We start from the raw sequence: 24,443 nt of genomic DNA, 5'->3' as shown, positions 1-24,443 counted from the left end.
GGATAGTTACACTTTGATAAAATAGGCAAGTTACAGAAAGCCCCTCAGGGCTAAGATACCTACTGTCCAAGACTTGACAGTCTTACATGTCTGAATCCCAAAGCTTCAGCAATAAAACACCTGGGGGTGGGGGGACTTTAATCATCAGGTCACACTGATCAGAGTCTCTTGAAAAAGGGTCTTTCAGCCATTGGAGAGAGCGTGCATAGGATGAAGCAGGAAATTGGCTGCAAAGGTAGAGCAAGGAGGAGGGGAAAAGCCAATTCAAGGAGGGGGATTCAAGACCCACCCTCCCCCAGTGGACTCTGATCAAAACCTATAGAATGCTTAATAACAGACAAAATATAAGCAGAAAAATGCGTATTGGGGTTTATTATTTTGTCTAGAACTTGTGCTCACTAAAGTAAAAAAAAAAAAGTTTGGTTTCTGGAACCTTTATGTATATTTGCTTCCACTATCACATGTCCCCGAATAGATGAACTTGAAACTGAGACACCCTGAAAGGCTGGGCACCGTAAATGATCACTGCATTGTCACCTAGTGCTCCTTATTTTATTAACTTTTAAGGATGGAGACGTTCTTTTCAATTTCTCTCTGTCTCTCTGTGTGCCCTATCTGAAACACAAAAAGTCTGTTTGAAATCCCCAAAGTAGTCAAGGTTTGTTTTTCATTCTGCTTTGGAACTAACCCCAAAGCCTTTCTGATGTTTCTGTAAAACAGAATTGTACCAGAACATCTGTTACTGGATAAAAAGCCTGGGCTCTTTGATTCAAGCATCTTTCCCCTTCTACCACCCAGTCTCTCAAAAGTCCCCTCCAATTAACACTGATCTCAATGTTTAGCAGAAGCCCATTAGTTTTGATGAAATGACCCATTTCTGCCAGAAGTATCCTGGCCAGCTCTAATGATACAGATAGAAACCCCAGCACCCCACCCAAACTCCTGACTGAGACCTCTAGAAGACACTGTAATACAAATAATGGTGACCGTCTGCAAACATGAACAAAGGCTGAATCTAGCAAATTATGCAGAGTATGAGCAGTACTAATAGAGTAACCACCAGGGTCAGCCGTGGGGGGCAAGTCAGGGCAACTGCCCCAGACCCTGCACTTTGGGGGGCCCCTGTGGAGCGAGGCCAGCTTCACATCCAGCTGCTCACCAACCCCTGCTGCTGGTACTGCTGTATCCAGGCCCCACACAAGCTGATTTGCCCCAGGCCTACAATCCTGCTACAGTCATCTTTGGTAACCACTTCAGGTAACACCCTGAGAAAGGTAAAAAAAATTTACAGATTTTTCAGCTCCCCTTCTCTGACCCAGTCTCTCCCGCTCTTCTACCTTCTTTTTTCCCTCATCATTTCCTATATCTCCCAGCAATCTCACTTCCCTTATAAAGAATATTTCAGTGCATTATGGGAATACTCCCAAGAAGCATACAGCAAAATTACCGCTCATGCTCAGACCTCAGTTGCTCACCTAAGTGGCAAAAAATGTCAGATTCGCCAGGATAGTTGCTAGGATGCATTCTCTGTATTATTTTGCTCAGCATTATGCAGCCACCTGCTCACTCATCCAGGTGCACCACAAATACCAAAGTCAGCCAGCTAAGTAGAAGCCAATATTTTGTAGCGTAATGAAAAAAAGCCCACAAGGATTCTTCCTCACTTCAGTGTTTCAAATCTGGGGGAAGCAGACAAGTCATCCATGACAATGAAGTGAGAGAGAGCGCAACAACACATGCTTCAACTTGAGACCATATGGCTTGTCAAGCACCGGGTGGGCCATGGATGCTCTCCATACACTAAAGGGGATGTTATGGAATGAAAAGTCAGAATCCTACCTTCCAAGCAGGGAAGATTTGATGAGCCACTGAGTCTAGATAGAGATGCATGGAACTCCTCCCTCAGACCAGCCCATCCATGTGGCTTCCACATGGTTTTATATAGAGCAGTGCTTCCCCTGGCTGACTCTCACTCCTACTTTCTGCTCCCCTCTACAAGAGCAGTTGGCTTCAGCTGGGAAATCCATGCTTTGCCAAGGTAAACAGATCATATTCAACACCTGCTTCTCCCTCTCCCTATTCTACAATCCCCTTGCTAGGCCCATGCGAGAAAGCTCATGTAGTGGAAGGTTCGCCAGTCTCTTGATTACTCTGCATTATGCAGCCAACTTAAATAGACAAACTGGCCAGTGTCACGGTTGTAACCATATACCAAGGTGTTTGGGTTCAGTCAAGCAGCATGTTGTAGTACCATCTCCTTCATGAATAATAGATCCATCGCCATCTTCCCTCCTTTTTCCCCTGGATGCAGTTTCATGCTGTGCATACTTAGAATGTTTAATCAGGTGCATTTCTCAGCATAGGAGCACACTATCAGATTCCCCATTCAATTTCCTCCTGTTTCAGGCACCAACTATGTGAGAAATGGCCCCAAGAAAATCCCAGGGAGTTAATTAGCAGGGGCAGGTGCAAGGGCTACTGTTTGCATTTTTCTGGTGGCTTTATTTTCAAGAAAACATTTTTATTGCTTCTGGACAATTGACTGGGTCAAGTTGCAAGCATCTCCATTCTTCCTGAGACATTTCAGGACCTGGATCATGAGAGCATAGCCACCAAACAAGAATTCACTTTATTTATGCTCCAAAAAAACCCAGTTCTTTGGCAAAGAAACCCACAAAAAGAGAGACAATCAAGCCCACAGAGATTCATGACACCCCAAGCCTCGCTGATGTACTGGATGTTGTTTGGTCTTAGCTACAGCCCTTGTCTCATGCTGCCTCCTCTGGCCGGGGCTCAGCCCTTCTGCAGCTATGCCTGGCTCCCCAACTCTCCTCCTCAGGGCCTCAAATCCCCAGCAAGGCTCAGGCAACCTCAGCCTTACCTGGCCTCTCACGCCACCCTCTTTCTCTGGGGCTTCTCATGCTCAGGTCCCCATAGCCATGCCTGGCCCCAAAATGCTGCACCCACTCTGGCACTAGGGTCCCCATGCTACCATGGGTCCCCTATGAAGTCCCCTCCAACCCATAATAGCCTCACCCAAGCCACCAGTTTAACAGTAAACAAAACACAAGCCCCTTGTCTGTAAAAAATCTAAGCCATCTGGCTATACAACATCCAAGCCACTCCAGGGCTTCTCCATCTCTCACCAGTGTCACATTATTCAGCCATTCAGGCCCCTTCCTTTTTCCTCACTCAGTCCAGCAGAGCTCCTTCCCCTATGGCCACTGGCAAGGAACTGCCATCCTGGCCTCAGCCTTGGGGTTTATCTATGCCAGGCCCTGCCCCTTCCGGTCAGCTGACTCCCACCGGTTACCCTGGCAACCAGCACCTATGCCTCTTCACTCACTGTTCTTTACAAGGAGCAGGGCACCTATGTGCTCTGTGACAGTAATGCATAGTAATCCTCCCACTTAGCTGCTGGAGTGGGAAGGTCTCAGCTTTATGCCCACTTTGTGGAAAGGGGAAGCTCCTCCCTGGCTTGCTCCTGAGGCCTTATGGCTGAGGGCAAGCAAAGCATGGGAGCATCCGAACCCCAAGCCTCTGGGCTTGGGCCTGTAAGTAGGGTGCCGGTCAAAGGTTTTGGAAATGTCTGAAGCCCCAGATGGGGGTGGAAGATGTTTGCCGGTAGTAGGGCCACTTACAGTTCTGAACTGACTCTTGGATTTGGGATTTGTTTTGGATAATTTGGCTTGGAATTTGGAAAATTTTAAAAAATGTATTGTAGTTAAGTTACTCTTGAGTCACTTCAGCGTAAGTAAGAGGAGTGGTCAGGACAAATCCTACCATGTGGGGCAGGAATCTTTTATTTTGACAGGTTTTTTAATGTCAACCCCACTTCAAAATGGCCAACAGCCTGATTCTCCAATCCCTGCCACGCTGTCCTAAAACCACCTTGTTTTACTTCTGTGAGGAGAAGCTGGTGCTGGCAGAAGCGCTGGAGGGAAGGAATGCAGCAGCTGCTTTAGCCCAAAGGTCAGAGCAGGTGGTGTGAACAAGAGAGGGTTAAAAACCTGCAACATAAGGGGATTGTGAGGCTAACAGTCACTCAGAAGCAGAGAAGAGACTTAGAGAAGATGATTGGGATGAGGTAAAGCCATAGTTCTTATAGATGAAAGTAGGGAAAGTAGGGCCCTCAAAGACCCCAATGCAAGAGGCCCTTGGAAAATCTCAGACATAAAGCTCGTTGCCTGGAAACTAATGATGTCCCCTGTTATTGTCAGAAACAGGAAATGGCTACAAGTGCAATAATCTGGGCCCTGCCGCTGCCACTGGCTTTTCCTCTTGACTCAGAGAGGTAGTAAGGAGGAGGGGAGTGGGGAAGAGAGAGGCCTTATTGTTCAGCCGGCTCCCAGGGTGTCACCATGTCCTTGGAATCCGGGGAGATTCCAAGCCTACTGCTGTTTAATCTGGATGATCAGTTGCCATGACAACCAAGCAGGCCAGGCATCCTGAAGGTTAGAGGCAAACCCGTATCTCAGTAAGAGGGACTGCAAGGTCAAGGTGTATATGCACATACTTATGCTTGCCATATATGCCTGTGTGCTCACACTCTCATGTACTTGCACATGTACACAGCTACAAATATGCAAATAAATGCACATATGCACATACACATGTGCTTTGGTGGGTACATGCATGAATTCCTGTGCCTAGTTCCACTGACCAACTTCCCTTGACAGAGCATTGTAACCTGTTACAAGATAGGAACCAGCTGGGGATGGAACAGCATGAGAAAGTACACAAGATACTACATGCCAAAACTGCAGTATTATGGCATCTCACAGCATTTACTAGAACCAATGTGATCCCACAGCCCAAATCAAGAACCACATAACTGGGAGTTACAAACTTGATATTACAACTATGTTATAACACACTGCATAGCAAGGAAATGATCATGACATATCAATGTGGAAGAACTATGACAAAGGGAGTGAACATTTTGTGGAAGATCTTCCCCATTTTAAACTAATTTTCACAAAATTTAATGAAATTGCTCCTTTCACAATTAATAGAAAACACTATTGGTATTAGGATTTTTCCAATCCCTGATGTCCTTACATACTACTGCAAATTTACCAAGGCTAACTAACATTCAGAAATCAGATTCAGGAGCCAATCCCTTTTCCAAGTATCTGTAAAGACCAAATACCATAGTACTTTGTTCCCCTTGTTACAGCTAATAGCATCTCTTATGGTGTAAGAGATGCAAATTCTTTCTGTGTAAATGATCGAGCAGGAGTAGTAGCAGCACCTAACAAGATTGCCCAACACTTTCCATTGTAAGACCCAACTTTCAATTGCTTATATAGCCAAGCTAACTATTTTGGCTGAAGTTTTCCATGCTCATTCTCTTCCTCATGCCAATTTTGGAAAATGTCAATGAAAACCTTTCTGTCATTTCCAAAAATGACTCCAGGCAAATATTCCTTGTTTTGCTTGTGTGTGCTGGATCTAAAATTTCCAAACTTTGCTTATAAGCCACATGAGCATCTATGTGATGCCACACAATGGAAATTCTGGTGATTCAGATTGCAAGTTTAATCATATATTTTTAACAGTTTTTTGGTGCAACTCCCTAGGTTTTTAAAATGGCAAAGTCACACATTCAGAAGTTAGTAAATGCCAGGATTGAGGTTGCCTGAAAAACCTTAATTTGGTCCCCTACTGTGTAGCCATTATGAGATGGTCTTTAATTACTTGATCAGCCTATTTTTTCCCAACAGGAGCCTGTTCTCATTCAGTGTCCAGGATGGACACTACTCAGTTAATGAGCAGCTATCTCAACATTATGTTTTCTCCTGGTTGTTCAGTGTGTGGCCTCAGGCCTTATTTACTGCACATTATTCAAACCCTGCTATGAAGACAGAATTAGCAGCTTCCTAATGGGTTGTTCTGTGGCGCACATCACAATGAGTGCAGAGTATTTCACAAACATTAACCAATTCATGTTCACAACACATTTGTGAAGTGAAAGGTTGGTATGGTCCCCATTTTACAGGTGGCAGAGGCACAAGAAGATTCAGGTAAGAGATTTCCACTAAGTTTGACTCCTGTTGTTTCTCTTGCAGCTATGGGTGCCACTCAATACTTCTGCAAATCAGACATCAGGGTCTCATCTCAGATACCTAGAAGGTCAGTGACCACCTGTAAGGTCTGCTTTAAGCAGCTTAACCAGCACTGCACAGGAGCTTTGTGGTGGGGGCAGCAGTGATGGACAGCTGTCTTAACCTTGAACCTGTCCTTTGACTTTTAATAATCCTATGTTGCATTTATTACACACCTTCCAGCATCTGCAACAAATGAGGTAAGCAGACATGTAATAGGGCAGCTTCATGCTCTGGGCAGTGGCTCTGCACGGGACAGTGCCAGCTGCTGTACTGCTGGCAAATATGGTGCAGCCATTTCCTAGCAGCAGTGGCTATCCCATCCTCCCCCCCATACCAAAAATGGTACCTGGGGCTACTGCCCAAGTTGCCCCCATTCAGTTCTACTACTACCAGACAGCAGTTCTACTATCAGGTACCAGACAGCAGTCTTCTTAACTACATAGTCCTGATTCATAATAGATTCTGACATATGCATTGAATGAAGTAGGGGGTCTATAAAAAAAAAATTTATGCGATCATGTAATTAAAGACTGGATCATTGTGTATACACAGAAGGGTACCAAAGTAAAGTTTCACAGGGTAAACTGAGTCATCTCAAATTGAGATGGGAATTAGACCTGGACACCTGAAATCCCCCTGGTTTGAGTATTCTTCACATAGGGGTGTGCAAAGCAGGCCCTATTAGATTTGTATTCAGCCCGAATCAGGGATAGTGATTCAATTCATTGATTTGGATCACTGTCCCTGAGTCAATGCGGCTAAACCTGAATCTGAAGATTTGATGCTGATTTGGACATAGACACAGCTTTAAATGTTTTTTCTACATACCTCGAGGTACCAGCGTGGCTCGTGAATGCTGCAATGCTGTGGCTGATGGAGCGTCCCATAGGAGCGTGGCGGAGCCCCTATGTTCTTGGCGGTGAACCTGGAAGTGGACCAGAAGTACTTCTGGATCCACCAGGGAGTGTGTGGGGGGGCCCCCCAGCTTGGCAATCAGCTATAGGGGGACCCCAGGTGACCCCCAGAAGGCACCAGTCACCGAGCTGGGGAGTGTGGGGGGGGCCCCCCAGCATGCTCTCTGGCAGACCGAGAAGTGGACTGAAAGTGCTTCTGGTACACTTCTGGGCCTGTTGCTGAGTGCACTGGGGAGCCCCCCACACTCCTGTGAGACGCTCCATGCACCCCAGCATCGCAGCATTCAGGAGCTGCCTGCTACCGTGAGGTATGTAGAAAAAATATTTAAAACTGTGTCTATGTTCAAATCACCAAATCTCTCTGAATCAATTCGGAGGGTCTCGATTCGACTCGGAGAGATTAAAGCATCCTCTGATTCGATCTGGATTCAGAGATTTGGCCACCAAATCGGACCAAATCTCCACCGAATCAAATTAGGGACCAAAGCTTCACACATCCCTAACCTTTATCATCAATGTCCTGAGCATTTCAGAGAGTAAGACAATGTCCCTACCCTGAAGAACTTAAAGTTTAGTTAGACTGCACACTGGTAAGGGAGGGAGTTGCAAAGGCAAATTATATGAAAGAAACATAATTGAACAGGCAGGTGTCTTACTAGCTGTACAAGTACATATGAGTATGCGTGTATGTGTGCGCACACCTGTCATTTCTCTGGGCCTTTTCCAGAGATCAGAGCCAACTGAAGCTGATGGAAAGATTCCCATCAAGCCTGAATCCTCTGATGAGGCAGCAGAGTTGATATTGGAGGGCAATGGCATGTTGACAGAGCTGGGGTGGAACTTGGACAAAATAAATCCAGATTACAATTTCAAACAAAAAACAGTTAAACTGATATTCTGATGGACTAAACCTAGAACCAGTGGCAATGTCTTCAGCTTTGGGATCAGTTAAGGCAAAAACACCAGAGTAAAGCCCAAGTGGACTAGCCCAACAAACTGAATGGATACACATAGCTCATTCCCTTCATTGTCTCAGTACCAGAGCCATGTGACTTTCATTAAACTTGTTTAAACTGATCCCTTTGCCCCTCAGTCCCCAGCTGTTTCCCAAGAGGCTGTTAATCTCTCATCCCTTTAGTTCAAGGAGTCATTGTCATCTGATCAGATCCACTGCAATGCACCCCCTTCCTGATTGTCCCTGCTTGGCAGATTTGGCTTTTGTCTGGGCAAGTGCTCTTCTGATTCACTGAATGGGCTAGGCTGTGTGCACATGAGAAAAATCAAAGAGACTGAAAATGTCTCAGCTCCCAAAGGGAGAGCAGAGAGCTTCAGACAGCCAGAGGCAGATCTGTGCACTACTAGCAAGCACTGTAGGACACCCCAGCTTCTGTGATCCCTCATCTCTACCTTCCTCCTCCTCCTCCTCCTCCTCTTCACTAACCAAAACATCCAAGACCCAGCTGGGTATGTCATGGTCCCGAACTGCGTTTCTGCGCAGGAGACCCAGTTTGCTCTTGTCTCTTTTCATTCCTCCCTCTCCTTCTTCCTCTCCCTCTCTAAACTGTAAGCAAGAAGACACACCAAACCTCTGACCAGCTTCCACATATTGATAAGGGGTAGGGAAAAGGAGGTCAAATGCTGTCAGTTCTAGAGGGGTGCAAGAGAGTCTAGGATACACACCCAGCTTTTACAAACAGCTTGAGGCAGAGTGGTCTTTCCATTGGGTCCCAATGAGTCTCTAAAACCACCCTCATGCCCAGTGCAGGGAACATCATGGGAAACTCAGAGGTTCACCAGCTTATAACACCCCTCACTCTGATCTAATTTGAGCCAAGAATTGTTCAAACAAGAGCTTTCAGGACAGCTGCTAGGTTAGTTAGCAGTGGGGTCTGAACCACTGGCCTCTATACCTGAAAGCACAAGTCTGTACAGCAGTAATCCTCAGCCTTCACTGGCCCACAAACACCATCAAGCAAGTAACTCTTTCTGAGACAATATCCTACTCTGTTCTCTCTGTCAGTTTGAACTTAAAGTAATGTTTCCAGTGGCTATGAGTTGTTGACCATTACTCTGTTGCATAGGCAACAGATCCAGGCCTTGAGGCAATGGGTTGGAACAGATTTAAATCCTGTGGGACAGCCACAGACATGTACATTAACATGGATGTGGATCCATGGGTTACACTCAAGAGAAAGCCAGAGCAGTGGAAGGCGCTGAGAGAGGTCTAGCAGCTGCGCTTCCTGGAGGGAGTAAATGACTTTGGCAGAGGTCAGACAGCATTCGGGTGTGATATGCATCTACACTGCCTGGGTGAATCTAATGCCCCTCCAAACCATAATAACGTTTCCCCTTGAGGAGTTGACACCCCATCCCACTCTCCAACTGCTTCTTTGCCACATGCCTTATTTGCACCATCTTCCAAGGTAGAAGCTCAAAATGTGTGGTTTTAAAATACCCTTAATGTCTCCATCCCATCCAGTCTGCTTCCTCAGAAGGCACCAAGGAGACCCCCTCTCCTCTCTTTCTTGTCTCTGGTGATCCCTCTCTTGACACATCTCTGAGGATAAGATGATTTCCCAGCAAGGGCTCTCCTGATCCTCTGTCATTAGGGGGCTAAGACTCTTCAGGACAGGCCAGCAGCTGGAAGACTAGAGTAGGCACCTGGCTACCTCACAAAAGGGCTGAAAGAGGCAGGGGGGAGAAGGACTCTGGACTCCCTAAGGAAAGAGGAAAATGGGGGAAGGAGAAGTTGATACCACAGAGTGATGGGGAGAGCTTGGAAAGGAGCAGGTGTTATATGATGGGGTCAACAGGGAGGGATCAGGTGCTGTATAATGGAGAGGTTGAATAGATCCCATTAAAGCTTCATGCTGATGCTCTAACCATCTGGGCCTGGGCCAGCCATTTTCTCCTCACCCTGAGGAGTGATTACAGAGGATATGTTGCTCTCTGCGCGCGTGTAATTAGACCATTGTGCTGCACCCGAGGCTGGGACCCCTACACCGGATGAGTTTGCTTCCCTTGCCTCACCTGCCCTGCTGGGAACACTGTAAGCCAAAGGAGAGCCCACGCCAGAGCCTCTGCCTGCCCTTGAAACCCTGTCTTGAGGTAGAAATAAATTGCCTCAGATTCCTGTAACTCAGGCAGAAAACCCAGGCCCCTTGCTGATAAAAACAGCCGGCCTGGACAGTGTTGCTAAGGCAACCAACACTTTTTTTCCCCCATCCCTTTGTTCAGCTGCGGACCCAGACTTTTGTGCCCAGTCATAATGGGGCCAGGCTGTTGGGATGTTTGAGGGGTGAGGTGAGAGGAATTTCATTCAGCCGCGTCTTGCTTGGCCTGTCTCCTTCCGTAAGTTGAGAGCATGGAATGTTATTGACTGCGGCCCCCCGCAGGGAAGGAGGCATTCAAGACACCACTAGACTGGGAGGTGAAGAAAAGACATTCCTGGCCCCCTCCCTCATGCTCTCACACAACACACACACACACACACACGGACACACAAAGCCTTTTATTTCCTTATCTCATTTTCTGTAACTTCTCTCCCCACAGCAGCTCTTACCGAACACAACAAAACCCTTCAGAGTTTCACCTCATGCTCACCAGCCTTGAGCTGAGATGTCGCCAGGGAGTGATGCCCTCTGGTCGCACCTTCCACTGGAGCATCTCAGAGGGTTTCACAGACATTTAAGCTCCTGACACTTACCAAGCCCTGAAAATTCCAGAGAGCCGTGGGGGTTCAACTTCTCCAAAACCCTGAAGAATTTCTGTTGGGCTCCCCATCCCCTCCCGCTCACTCTTCCATACTAAAACCAATTAGTAGATTCATGTGCTCTTGGTCAAGTCAGCCAAAAGGCTTCAAAAGAGCAGACATACACAACCAGAAATACAGTGCCTGGTATTTTAAAGAAACTTAACAAAAGAGGCACCCAAATGAAGCAAAGGAAACATTTGGGCTGAGAGGACAGGAAGATTTCCCCAAATGCAGAGGGGCCAACGCAGCTGAGCCAGATCCGGAAGGGAAGCCCCCCGGATCCCTCTTAGCTGAGCCGGTAGAGAGCTGTGCTCCCGAGCCGCGCAAACAGAGCGCGCAAACAGAGCGTGGGCTGTAAGAGCGCGCCGGCGTTCGCGCCGGAGGGGGAGCAGGAAGGGCTGAGCGACCGACTCATGTTAGCGCGGGCCAGAGGACCTGAACTCAGCTAGGAACTCCTACGATGGTGTCGACACGGAGTGCTGCCAGGGCCCCTGCCCAGGGGGCGTGGCCTTCCCGGGGCTTGTCTGAGGCCTCCACCCAGGCGGAGCCCGCGGGGGGGGCTGGCGCCCCCAACCCCTGGCCTGCGGGAGCTGCCCAGCAAGGCCTGGGGGGGCAGGGACTGGGGACCCCCACACCTGTCCTGCAGGCGCCCGCCTTAGGGCCCTGGAGGCGCAGGTGAGGGAGCTCCAGGAGGAGGTTAACAGGCTGAGGGGAATCAGGGAGGCAGAGGAAGAAATTGACAGCTATTTTCTTTCCCTGCAGGGTTGTACGACCAAGGAGGATGCACCTCAAGATGAGCCCTCCACTGCTAAGTGGCAGACAGTCACCTCCCGTGCCAGGGCTGCTCAAGACATGGCAGCACCAGTTCCTACAGTCCGGCTGGAGAACAGGTACGAAGCTCTGGCAGCCCTGGAGGAGAAGGACGGAGAGGACGAAACCGGGGAGGAGGCAACTCCACGCACACCGCGTCCCGTGCAAGCTGAAGAAGGCAAGAAAGCCAGGAGGAAGAAGCGTCGCATGATCGTCATTGGTGACTCCATCCTGAGAGGTACAGAGGGCCCCATCTGTCGCCAGGACCCCTCGGCACGCGAGGTATACTGCCTACCTGGAGCCAGGATTCAGGACGTGAAAGGGATGCTCCAGACCATTGGGTAATAATCGGTGGGCTGGATCTAAAATTTCCAAACTTTGCTTATAAGCCACATGAGCATCTATGTGATGCCACACAATGGAAATTCTGGTGATCACCAGAATTCAATGAATCACCAGAATTTCCATTGTGTGGCATCACATAGATGCTCATGTGGCTTATAAGCAAAGTTTGGAAATTTTAGATCCAGCCCACCGATTATTACCCAATGGTCCTAGTCCATGTGGGCACCAACGATGCGGCCAGGAGGAGCCCTGATCACCTGATGGAGGACTACCACGCTCTGGGGTACGTGCTGAAGGAGATGGGCGCACAGGTGGTTTTCTCTTCTATCCTGCCAGTGAGTGGACGAGGCAGACGGCATGAAACATGCATCACGGAGACCAACTGGCGGCTACAGGAAGGTGCTTCGAGGAGGGCTTTGGCTTCCTCAGCCACGACCAGCACATCACGACGAGAGACATGCTGGGATGGGAAGGGCTCCACCTTTCCCCTAAAGGTACGTGTGTGTTCTCTTCTAGGTTGGCGGACCTCCTCTGGCGGGCTTGAGGGGGCAGTTCCCCCAAACCCCTGCACTGATCTCCTTGAAACTTGGCAGGCTTTGTGGCCTCAGTAAGAGCTACCACCCCTGAAGTTTTGACCCCCCTGTGGTGTAAGATACAGCCGTGACAGGAGTTTGGCTTACAAGAATTTGGGGTCCAGTTCCTGCCAAACCCCTGCACCAATCTTCTTAAAACTTAGCAGGTTTTATGCTCTCATCAAAGGCTACCATCTCTGCAAGTTTCATCCAAATCAGACAAAAAACAACAGTTACAGATATTTCATTGATTTCCCATTATACCCTATGGCCGGATCTCCAAGGCGGCTCCGAAGCTTCAGAGCCGCTTCAGCCGGATCAAGGCGGAAACCTGGTCCAGAGCTCCAGATCGAATCGTGGCCACCCTAAGTGGCCAGATATGAAGCAGAATTGGATCGCTGCTGACTTGCACAGGCCTAGTAGATAAGGCCCTGGAGCTTTTTCAGTTGAGTCCATATCTGGAGCACACTCAATGAAAGGGCTACACTATGGCATCTTTTAGACTTGAAATACAGAAGTTGCTTTGGGCTGTGTTAGCTGTAAAGCATTAAATACAACCTCAAAGCACCGTAGGAATCAAGTGGAAGCAAAACCCATGCCAGAACTAGTGGAACAAAAGCAACAGTACAAGGGAGATATGCATTTCAGCCCCTTTCCCTGCTCTAGTCTTGGCAAATTATGTCCAAATGCCTTTCAAAGCAGCTCCTCCAATTCTATATTCAAGTTTCTGAAAGCAACTCCCAAGTAAGCATTGAAATACTAAGCCAAACTGAAATTGCTACTGTTACTACATTCCTTAGCATTCAAGGGTAGACCAGGTATTGCTAGGATATTAGCACTAGCACTTCTTGGGTATCTGTCATAGGGTCTGCTCCTAATTTAGAAACGTCAGAGCAGGTTTAGAAAGCAGACTGATTGAGGCCACAAGGCTGAAAGGCCCATTGTACATGGAGTTCCAAAGACAGGGCAAGCAGAGAAGACTTATTTAAGGAGATGAATGGGAATATGGACCCAGAATGAGCATATAGGTTCAGAGAGAAGTCACTGTTGAAAGGCACAGCAGGGATCTTGGAAAAGGCATGAAAAAGACCAGTTCATGAAGAACAAGGAAGGGATGCAAAGATACATAAGGGACAAGGAGATGCAAAAGGCAATTCCATTGGGAGATATTTACCATGTTTTTTCCCCCTAAGGGCACAACGAAAGCTGACAGCTGGTTTAATCCAACTAGTTCCTACAACTCTGTACTAGTTACCCAACACCATGAAACCAATCAAAACAAGAGTAGTTATTGGACTACTCGCTACTTTCCAGCTCCCTCAGTTTTCCCCCAGGGCCCATACTCCTCCACTCAAGTGTTTCCAAACAAGATATTCTCTTCTCAGGATATGGAGTATCTCTCTATTGCACTTGTACATATATTTTTGATAGTGCAGCTGGCAGGCAAACTTGCCAGACTGTTCTTCTTTGTAAATCTCCCTTCTTTAATGTCAACACAATCAATTTACTCCTCCATAAGCCCCCTTACAAGAGCATAAATTCATTCAGAATACAGTTCCACCACCTGAAAAGCTCAATCCCACAATCCTTCACTCCTCCATAAGCTTCCTTGCCATACAAATAAAGACAGCTGGATAATTTCTAAAGGTTGCTTTTAAATACATAGTTAAGTAAGTGGTGGCTACTTTTTTTATTTCACACCCTGAAAGCATTGCCCATAACATGCTGCACAAACTAAACATGCCAACTACAGGCGGAGCCAACAGCTGCAACCACTTGTCTGTCCGGCTGTGCTTAGGCTAATGCCAGTCCAGCTGCCTCAGCACTCCATTATTAATTGGGAACTTCACTTTGCCTTCACATACTTTGTGCAAAATGCAGCAGGTGGATTGTGCCCTCATTAGCTGCTGAGCTGACTTTGGAAGCAAGATGAAGCATCTGTGGATCTGCAGTCTCCCAAGCACACACTACTGCACCACCACCCTACATCTGTTTCTCTCTACAAGTTTGGATGGTCAAGATAAAGTTGTGTTCTCCAGGGCAGAAGTGTGCACCAGCCAGAACCACAGCAGGGCTAGAAACACCTGATGACAGCATTGTTCAGTGAGCTCAAAGTACTCATCTGCCTGCTCACAAGAAGTTAGCAACATATAATCCTTCTGTGTGTCACACACTCATCCACTGTACACTGTAACAAACCTGACACAGTGAGCTAGTCTGGATTGCCCCTGTCCATTAAGATGCTCCTAGGTTTGTTGGAGAGGCACCACAGGCCAGGATTCAGAAAGGGCCCATAGGTCACCATTTAGCTGCCCCACATATTTAAATAGCTAATCCAGGACACTGTGTTCCAGCTAATGCATTGCATTACAGCAGCACCCTTCATAGACTTTGTCACCCCAAACTGGGGCCCAAATAACTGGTATGTGTGCAGAAGACCCAGCTTCCAAGTGACCCAAGATATTTACACAGCCCCTGTGATTCTGCAGCCAGGGATCAAAGTTTCTCACAATGTGTTTTCCTTCTATTTTCCAGATAGGAAAATATGAAAGAGGGGAGAGGTGCCTTGCTCAGTGTCAGAGAAGGTATCTGCAGAACAAGGAATTGAACCCAGGTCTTATAAGCCCCAGGTCTACATCTAAATCATTGAGCCATCTCTAAGACAGCTAACATGAAAAGACACAGTATTGTAGTCCAGTCCTTGAGGGCCCAGTGTTGCCATTTCAGGGCACAATCACTGTATCAGTACAGAAGAGTTTCCTTCCTCATTTTGAAATCCCACATCCATCCTAGTAACCCAGTAGAGTTGTGTGCATTCTGGCATTAATAGCAAGTCTATCCTGTTCACTGGATTAGGGGTCGTCTCCTGCATAGCACAGAGCCAATTTGGAAGTTATCTAGTTGTTAGGGAGCAGTTTGTACTATGAATGTCAAATATGGCTATGGCCTCAACTGTCCAGCTCAATGGCTGGCTGGAACTCCCTCCACACCTTATTATAGCCATTTCAAGGCACCTCATGATTGAAGGAGTAAAAGCCCTGGCCTCCCTTTTTACAGAAGGAACAAAAAGTTGTACTGTCACCAAGAAATGTACAAGGAGCTGCCCCTCTTCCATTTTCTTAAAGCTATAATTTCAAGAAGCCATGGGAGGGACCCCACCCAAGAGATATTTTTTAGGGCAGGTAGAGATGTAGCTAATAGGCTTGTGCAAAGCAGCTAGTACAGGGGTGGGCAAAATAGGTCCCACTTCCCTCTAGCCCACAGAGCACCTTCAAAACCCATGTAATGGCGGCTGCCTCTTTAAAAGCCTCCAGCGGCACCAGCCACTGGCTGCAACACCTCAGGCTGTTTCCTTGGGTTCTGGTTGCGAGGCAACTGACCCTGCCCCAGCTGGCTTCACCCTGCCCCTGGCTCAGGCCATGTGTGCAGCTTGAGAGGGGCGGGGGCGGTAGGCCAGAACCTGTGGTGCCAGTGAAGGGAAACAGCCTCTGGGCTGGGTTTTGCTTTGCTCCACGGGACTGGAAAGGACCTGCCCTGCAGGTATGCCCAGGAAAGCAGCTGCTGGACAGGCTTCCTCCATGCTGTGCCACTTGGGCCGTGCAGGGTTGGGCTGGGCCAGCACTGGGGAGGGGAAGAAGCAGCTGGGCTGCAGCTCTGGCCCAGTCAGCACCAGGGAGGAGAGGTGGCGTCGAAGCTGTGCGCCGCTCAGGGCAGGATAAGCCCGGCTGGAGCGGCAGCGGCTCAGCTGCATTTTCCCCCTACCTGTGCCTGTCAGTCCCGAGCGGCACATGGCTCCACCGCCGCATCTGCTGGCTGGCGCAAACCTGGCTGGGCTCGCCCCATCCCCAGCAGCACGTGGGAAGCTGGCTTCAGCCACATGGTGCTCCAGATGGGATGGACCCGGCTGGAGCTGCACTGACCAGGAAAGGCAGCGTGCAGCTGAAGTTGGCTCCTCGTGCTGCTGGGGATGGGAGGAGCCTGGCTGGGTCTGCACCGGTCAGCAGAAGCGGTGGCGGAGCCATGTGTTGCTCAGGACTGACCAGTGCAGGCAGGGGGAAATTGCAGCTGAGCTGCTGCTGCTCTGGCTGGGCTCGTCCCATCCTGAGTGGCACACGGCTCTGCCGCTGCTTCTGCTGGCTGGTGCAGACCCAGCCGGCCTCCTCCCGTCCCCAGCAGCACGTGAGGAGCCGACTTCAGCTGCGTGCTGCTTTTCCTGGCTGGTGCAGCCCCGGCCGGGTCCATCCTTTCCAGAGGAGCATGCAGCTGAAGCCAGCTTCCCAGGTGCTGCTGGGAATGGGGTGAGCCTGACTGGATCGGCACTGGCCAGCAGAAGCGGTGGCAAAGCCTCCTCCTTTGGGACCAGCTGGCACAGGTAGGGGGAAAGTTCTGGGGGAGGTCTCATGCCCCTGAAGCCCCACTGCTGGGGCAGGATGTTAGAGGGGTCACAACCCCTTGCTACCTGGTAAGTTGTGCAAGGGGAGGGACTTCTGGTGGCAAAGGTCAGAGGTCAGGGGGTGGGATGTCTGGTCCCAAGAGGGTGACCAGGGGGTGGGGCTACCCATGCAGCCCTTGACAGCTCGCCCAAACTCATCAAGTGGCTGTCTGCCCAAAATAATTGCTCACCCCTGGGCTAGTATCAGCTTCGGATTCAGCTGATTTGTGATTCAAATCACTGTCCCAATTCAATTTGTGATTCAAATCACTGTCCCAATTTGATTTGGCCGAATCTGATTCGGCGATTTGGCAGGCCCATCCCCCACCCCTCTCCCAGCCCAGCAAAGGCTGCCCACCAGCCCCAGCTCCTAGCACTTGGGGGAAAAAAAGCCCCAGCTCAGCAGGTGCTGCCAGGTGGAGGACAATCCCCACTGCCCCATGCTGCATGGGGTGCTCTGTACAAGCCCCTGAAACCCTCCCCCCACACACACACTCCCCCAGCCCCACAACAGGTGCCCTGCACAGGCCAGCTCTGGCCCTTTAAAAAAAAACAAACCTGAAGAAACCCCAAGGCTCACCCTCCTGCTGGTGAAGGGCAATCCCTGCTGCCCCCACTGCTCTGCACCATGTGGGAGGCTCTGCACAAGCCCTCAAACCCCTGAGGCTGCACCAGGAGTGGTGAGTCACAGGGTTTTCCTTGGCTTTTTTTTTCATAAAGGCCCAGAGCCCTGGCAGGTGGGGGAGCAGGGGTGGGGGGTTCCCTTCTTCTGGCAGCACCAGGTGAACACCAGGGCTTTTCTTTAAAGTACTGGGAGCTGGGGCAGGCGGGGGCAGCTATGGGGGAGGGCAGGGGGGCTGGCAGGGGTCCCCTCATGGTTCCCCCCCCTAGTACTTACCAGCTCAGAGCGGCTGCAGCTCCCTGCTGCAGCCACCAGGAACTGCCGGAATCATCAAAGCTGTTCGAACCTTTGCCAAAGATTCAGAGAAGTCTGAATCAATTTGGACCTTTAAATTAGTCCTGATTCAGTTTGGATTTGAAGATTCAGCCACTGAATAGGGCCGAATCTCCTCTGAGTCAAATCACCATCAAAGCTTTGCACAGCCCTAGTAACTAATACGTTTTGTGCGTTGGCAAAACTCCCCTGTATGCAGAGCACTGCCGAATGCTAGAGAACGTGGGCAGAAGCAGGGCCAGGAAGAAGGGTGGTCTGATCTGCCCCAGATGTTCCCTCCACCAGCTCCTATGATTAGGTACTGTGGGGCTGCTGTGGCAAAGAATGGGGGGTATTATTCTGGTGCCTCCTCTAAGTTTGCACCCCATTCCCCTCCCCCTCTCCCCCCCAGTTGCACTTGGGAGGCCAGGGATCAGCAACATTTTACAGAAGAGGGACTCTTTAATGAAGCTGAGCCAAAGCTGCTGCTGCTTCTCCCCACCACCTGGGCAAAGTGCCCCTGCCACAAAAATGCTGCTGAATCCCTACCCCATGAAAATACCATAGAAACCTGTCCCTCTGGGCCATAAATTGCTAACTTCTGCTTGAAGTCGGTGCTACACAACTGAAGTGCCTTTGGCATGGATGTAGGGTAGAACAGTAATAGGAACATACCCAAAGCATTATGGGTGCTGAGGGCCCACTGTACCACTCTAGGCCTTGTCTAGAGAGTCTTTCTTTCTCCTACGACTACAGTGACTTGCTAACCAAACACGGGTTATAAATCCCTGCCAGTACAGCATACATCCTGATCCCGAACCACCACTGCATATTATACCTCCAATTCTTGTTTCCAAACTTCCCATTTCTCTTCAGTTTGTGGCATTCTACTGAGTGACATGGGGTCTGTAGGAGGTACTGGAGGCAACTATATACACTGCCCTTCTGCAAAGGGCTGCTAGCCCTAGACATTTGCTAATTTCAGGACCAGGAAGGTAAGCAGAAGGAAGAGACACACAGACTTTGCAGAGGAGCAATATTAGAAGTTCTGCTGTTAACTTCTCAAATTAAAAAAGAAGATTAGAAAGCACAAGTTAAAATTCTTCCTTAGGACACCCTACCTTGTGGGAAAACCAGGACCATTTCCCTTATTTGCGTTCCAATTAGCACAGCCTAAATCATTCCAGCTTTTGTGTTAGTGAAAACAAAAGCAGGTCCCTCCACAACCTTTTAAACAAGCAGTGTAAGAAACATAGGACTCCTTCTTTACAGGAATTCCTCTCTTCTTCCAGAGTAGATTGTTCAGAATATTAGGGAAGGAAGATAAAGAATCAAAGACAAAGACAGGACCAGTGGATGAAATGTTGTATGATGGCATAATACTTGAAGCACTCGATACTTCACAGATTGATGCTCTGATGCATGCCACAGCCAGTGGAAAATTTCATGACAAGTTGGGACAGGACTTCAGTTACTGCAATGCAGTCCCTTATCATTTGGGCCAAAGGATAGTTTTTCATTAACTATTAGCAAGACAGTGCTTCTGAAGTCCTGCAGCACAGCTGATCCCATCCAGAGGGAAAACATTAGCCAGCTCATTACAACATTAAGTATCTTTTAAGACTTTTGTGCAGTTAGAACTCCCATTGAGTTCACTGAATTTTTCCTGTGTAAAGAATGTAAAAAGAGGCTGTATGCAGCCTGAATGAAAGGGAGGTAAAGGGTGCAAACACAGTCACAGCCAATTTGTTTTTAAAAATTTGAAAAGAACAGAGTATTTTGCAGCCCCCCTCCAGTTTCACTGCTAACTAATCTAAGGAACCAACCAACATTTTGTATGCACACCATTCAAAGATTTCTGCAAAGGAATATTTGACAGGGATCATTTCAGAGACAGGTGCTGGATATATCTTGAATTTTCAAATCAACATACAAAAATCCACCCTCTGATCCTGTTTCCTACTGCTGTGTCATAATATTGCCCTCCAAGAAAGTCTCATCTTCCTATGCAATTAGTGAAAAAGTATTACCTATGTTTCCAATGAGACAATAAACAATTAAGTTGCCATTTCACTTGGCTACAATAGGATTCTTGTTTTCTATCCTTTTTGTGGGGTTGCAGTTTACTGCTAGCACAATACTGCTAGGTGTATTTTATTCTCCCCCCCCCAAAGGTGTATACATTTCAGTGGTGGATGAAATGATTTGTAAATGCTTCTAGGTTTATAAGCATAAGATCATTATCATCATTAATAAAGTTTAGTTACCTCACTGCAGCAAAACAGCCTGAGAAGTTCCTAGATTTGGTTTTCTGTGTGAAGACCAGAGATAAAAATTTAGAGAAGATCAAACAAATGAAAAATACATCAAGACAAACCATAAATGATGTCAACTTTCCAGCAAATTACACACTTTGCATTTGGTGTCAGCGATATTTTTTGATCCAGAGGATTTTATAATGCATCATCCCTGAATTGTACTTCTTGTTAGGCTGCAATTTTATCTTAGAAGGGTTATATTGACTCAAATTTTGCTATTATAGTTAATAATGGCAGCAAATTACTTTTATTTTTTTTAAAAAAACAGCCTTGTACTATAGACTGCATATTGTTTAGCTTTCAGAGCCATCCGTCAAGAACCGTTCATAACAACCTCTGATAAATCCTATTATTTTGACTGCATATTTCCATAGCATCAAAATCAACAGATGATGATACACAGAGGGTTGCCATAAACATTTATTGCAACACTCCACAAACCTCAGCCTTTAATTTCAAATGGTTTTATGTTGATCCGCATTTTGAGTGGCAGCCTGTTTTTATCATTACTATTGTATACAAACAGCACATGCAGGAGAGCAGCTGAACTATAGCTAGGGCATTGGTCTTTGCTCGTTAGAGGTATTTTAAGATATGATCTTGTAGCTCATGAAGATGAATGGCTTTTCTAAACCTGAGCTAGCACTGTACCCTATTGAAACGGAATGTGTTTACACTGCACTGGGTGCCTAAGCATTTTAAGGGAAGGGGGAATATTTGTAAAATCATATACCCATCTTAGTGCTTCAGGGCAGATTCACAACTTAAACACCTCATCAGTTTGATGGCAAGAACCTGCAATTAGACAATCTCATACCAGCAGAACTAATGCTTCAATGAGAGAGATGCTCTTCTAGTCAGCTCCCCTCAGGCAAAGACACAAGCAAACAGATGGGCCTTGTACAGAGCCCTGAAGGTCAGAGCAGAGTAGGTCCAGGCTCTGTTGGTCCAGATGAGGGATGGTTTATTATCTGTATTACAATGGTGATCAGAGGTCCCTAACCAGATCAGAACTTAACCATGTTAGGTGCTATAATATTATAATTTCTGCTCCAGAGTGTTTATAGATGTACACTGTCTTGAGGTCCAGGGAATGATAATGGTCAGATCACTTACATAGGAAGTCCACGCTAGAACTGGGAAATTACCTCAGATTTCCCAAGTGTTAGTGCAGGTTTTTACCAAAGAGGCTGTCCTCCTCCTCCTCCCACTCCTCCAAATTTTCAAGACAACTTAAAACCCTGTACTAAAATGCCACCAAATTTAGATTTAAAACTTTCAGGAGCATCTTCACTGAATTCTTGAGCTACCATATTGGTGCACAGAGGGAAATCTAGAGCACTTAAGAATATTATGGGCTAAAACCAACATCTTTTTGCTTCAGAAACAAAGAGGGAGCCAGTGTAGCTTACAGAGAAAAAAAATGTCAAATGGAGTCTGTCAGCAATATGAATTCTGTGCTACCATATTCTGCACCTGTTAAAGTTCCAAGTGGCCTTCAAGGAGAGCCTCAAGTAGAGTAGAGCACTGTAAACCAGAATGAAATGGAGAAAAGCTGGCAGAATGGTCACACCAGAAAAGAAAGACCAAAGGTCTTTAGGCTTAAGGTAGATTAAAAAAATACTTTTGGTCACCAGGTTTCAGGGCGGCCAATCCTCTAAAACCCACCAACAGAATGTGAACATAGTAGGCACTAGGGCTGTGCAAAGCTTTGGGTGGTGATTCAATTCGGAGGAGACTCAGCCCAATTTGGTGGCCAAATCTCCAAATACAAATCAAATCGGGGGGGCATTTAAAAGGTCTGAATCAATTCAAAACCCTTTGAATCTTCGGCAAAGATTCAGAGAGATTTCATGATTCAGACAGTCCCTGGTGGCTGCAGCAGGGAGCTGCAGCTGACTCCGAGCTGGTAAGTACTAGAAGCGGAGGAGTGGAGGCTGGGGGAGGGGGAGGAAACCATGGGGAGATCCTTCCCAGACCCCCCAACCCCCACCCTCTCCCTTGGGCCCCCATGACTGCCTTGCCCGCCCCACCTTCCAGTATTTTTTTAAAAAGCCCTGATATTCACTGGGCACTGCCAGACAGGGGCAATGCCCGTTGCCCCCCACTGCACGGGTGGCTCTACAAGAGCCCCCAGTGCCCCCATGGGTACCCTGCTCTAGCCCTTTAAGAAAAAAATGGAGAAAAACCCCAGGACTCACCACTCCTGCAGTGGCCTCAGGGCTTCAGGGGGATTGTACAGAGCCACACACATGGTGCAGGGCAGTGTGGGCCAGCGGGGATTGCCACCCCCCAGAAGGAATGGTGAGTATGGGGATTTTCCTTGCTTTTTTTTTCCTTAAAGGGCCAGAGCTGTGGTGGGTGGGGCAGCCATGGCTGGCCGGGGGGAGTGTGTATGGGGGGGGAATTGGGGGACTCGTGGCCCCACGCAGCATGAGGCAGTGGGGATCACCCCCCACAACCTGGCAGTAGCCACTGAGTCAGGGCTTTTTTTTTAACAAGTGCCAGGAGCTGGGGCAGGTCGGGCAGCCATTGCAGGACAGGGGAGGATGGGCCTGGCTGATTCAGAGATTCGGCAGCAGCCAAATCTCTGAATCAGATTCTGCCAAATCAATTTGAGACAGTGATTCAAATCACCAAATTGAATCACTGTCCCCCGAATGGGCCAAATCTGATTCCAAAGTGAATACTAGCTGCTTCGCACAGACCCACGTCTACATGTGGGAATTTAATGTGCTCAATTTAAGGCACATTAAGGAAGCAAGTCTACACATGTGTGTCCTTAATGCACCTTAAAATGGTGATTTTAGGCTTATCACACCTACATTTGATACCTGCATAAAGCACATACCAAATTTGGGTGTAATTAGTTATAGTGAACTAATGCACATGTAGACACATTAATACACATTAATGCAGGGCCTTCAGTACTGGGTCTACCCAGCCATTAGAGGGCTGGCTAGAGCCCATCCCCAGGGATCCTGGCTGGCCACCTCTCCTGCTCCAGGGCTGGGCTGCTCTCTGGCAGCCCCTAGCTGCAGGCTATAAAAGCCTCCAGCCATTTTGTGCCTTGGGACACACACACCAGGAGCCTGGACAAGCCTGCTGCTGTGTACAGGAGCTCAGCAGGTCATGAGGATGAGACCCAGGCAGCCTCTGCCTCCCCTATCCCCTAGCTGGATCTGCTTCTTGGTTACAGGTGAGTGTTGCAAAGGGCTGCAGCCCACTGAGTCCCTTGAGCAGCCCTGAGATTCCTTCCAGGGCTGCTGGCCCTGTTTTCTATGGACACAGGGCCAGGACCTGCTCCCTGCTCCTGCTCAACCCCAGCACTAACTCTTTGACAACACTGTGGTGAAATGCCTCTGCTGTGTGGCTCCCTTTCCCTGGCCATGCCCCTGTCCTAGGTGCTGCTGGGAGCCCTCCAAGGCCAGCATCGCAGGGACAGCCACATGGGGGCCCGGACAGCTGGCGTTAGGAGCATGTCCAGAATATCTTCCCTGTTGAGCCCAAGCCCTGCCTATGTGTCCCTGCCCATCCTAAGCACCCAGGGCCCCAACCGGACCCAGGAGGAGGTGTGCAACCTTGTTGAGCTCAGGGGTGTGGCCAGTGTCCAGAGGCAGTTTGTGCAGGGCGGGCACTCAAATGCCTACATTTATGAGGCCATTTCAGCCAGGATGCATACAGGCCACTCCCAGATGGCATGACAGCATCACATGAATGGTCACCAGATTTCAATCACCGGTCCAGTCATACCCAGAAGACCACCCTGCCCTGACACTTCTGGCAATGCATCACCAGAGGAGGGGACCTCAGGGCCCACTGCCCTCCCAAGCTGCTGTATCTACTAGCAGCTTGGGGAGCTCTGCCCCACAGGTGCCTTGCCCTCAGCTCAGCCCCACACCCTGCCACAAGGAGCGGCTGACCATCCCACCGCCAGCTGCCAGGAGTGTCCAGGGGATGCCCCTAGCTGGCCTCCCACTCACTGCAGGCCATGGACATTAGGCACAGGGAGACACTGGTGTTGATGGGGAGCCCCATGCCAAGCTGCCAGTGTTGCCAGCCCTGGACACATGGTAAGTCCTGCACTGGGAAAGGGCCCTTCCAGTCTCCAGCCCTGCCCCTGCCCCCACTCCCTGCCCAGCCTGCCCACACTCCCTTGGCCCCAGATTTCCCCATCACAGCATGCAGAGGCAAGACACAATTCCAAACTTTACTGAGCAGCCCGTGTCCCCATAGCTGGGCAGGCACAGGCCT

Source organism: Crocodylus siamensis, chromosome 11, assembly GCF_052110815.1.
Source record: "Crocodylus siamensis isolate JL-2025a chromosome 11, ASM5211081v1, whole genome shotgun sequence".
Taxonomy (NCBI): Eukaryota; Metazoa; Chordata; order Crocodylia; family Crocodylidae; genus Crocodylus; species Crocodylus siamensis.
Note: the sequence above shows the minus strand (reverse complement) of the source record.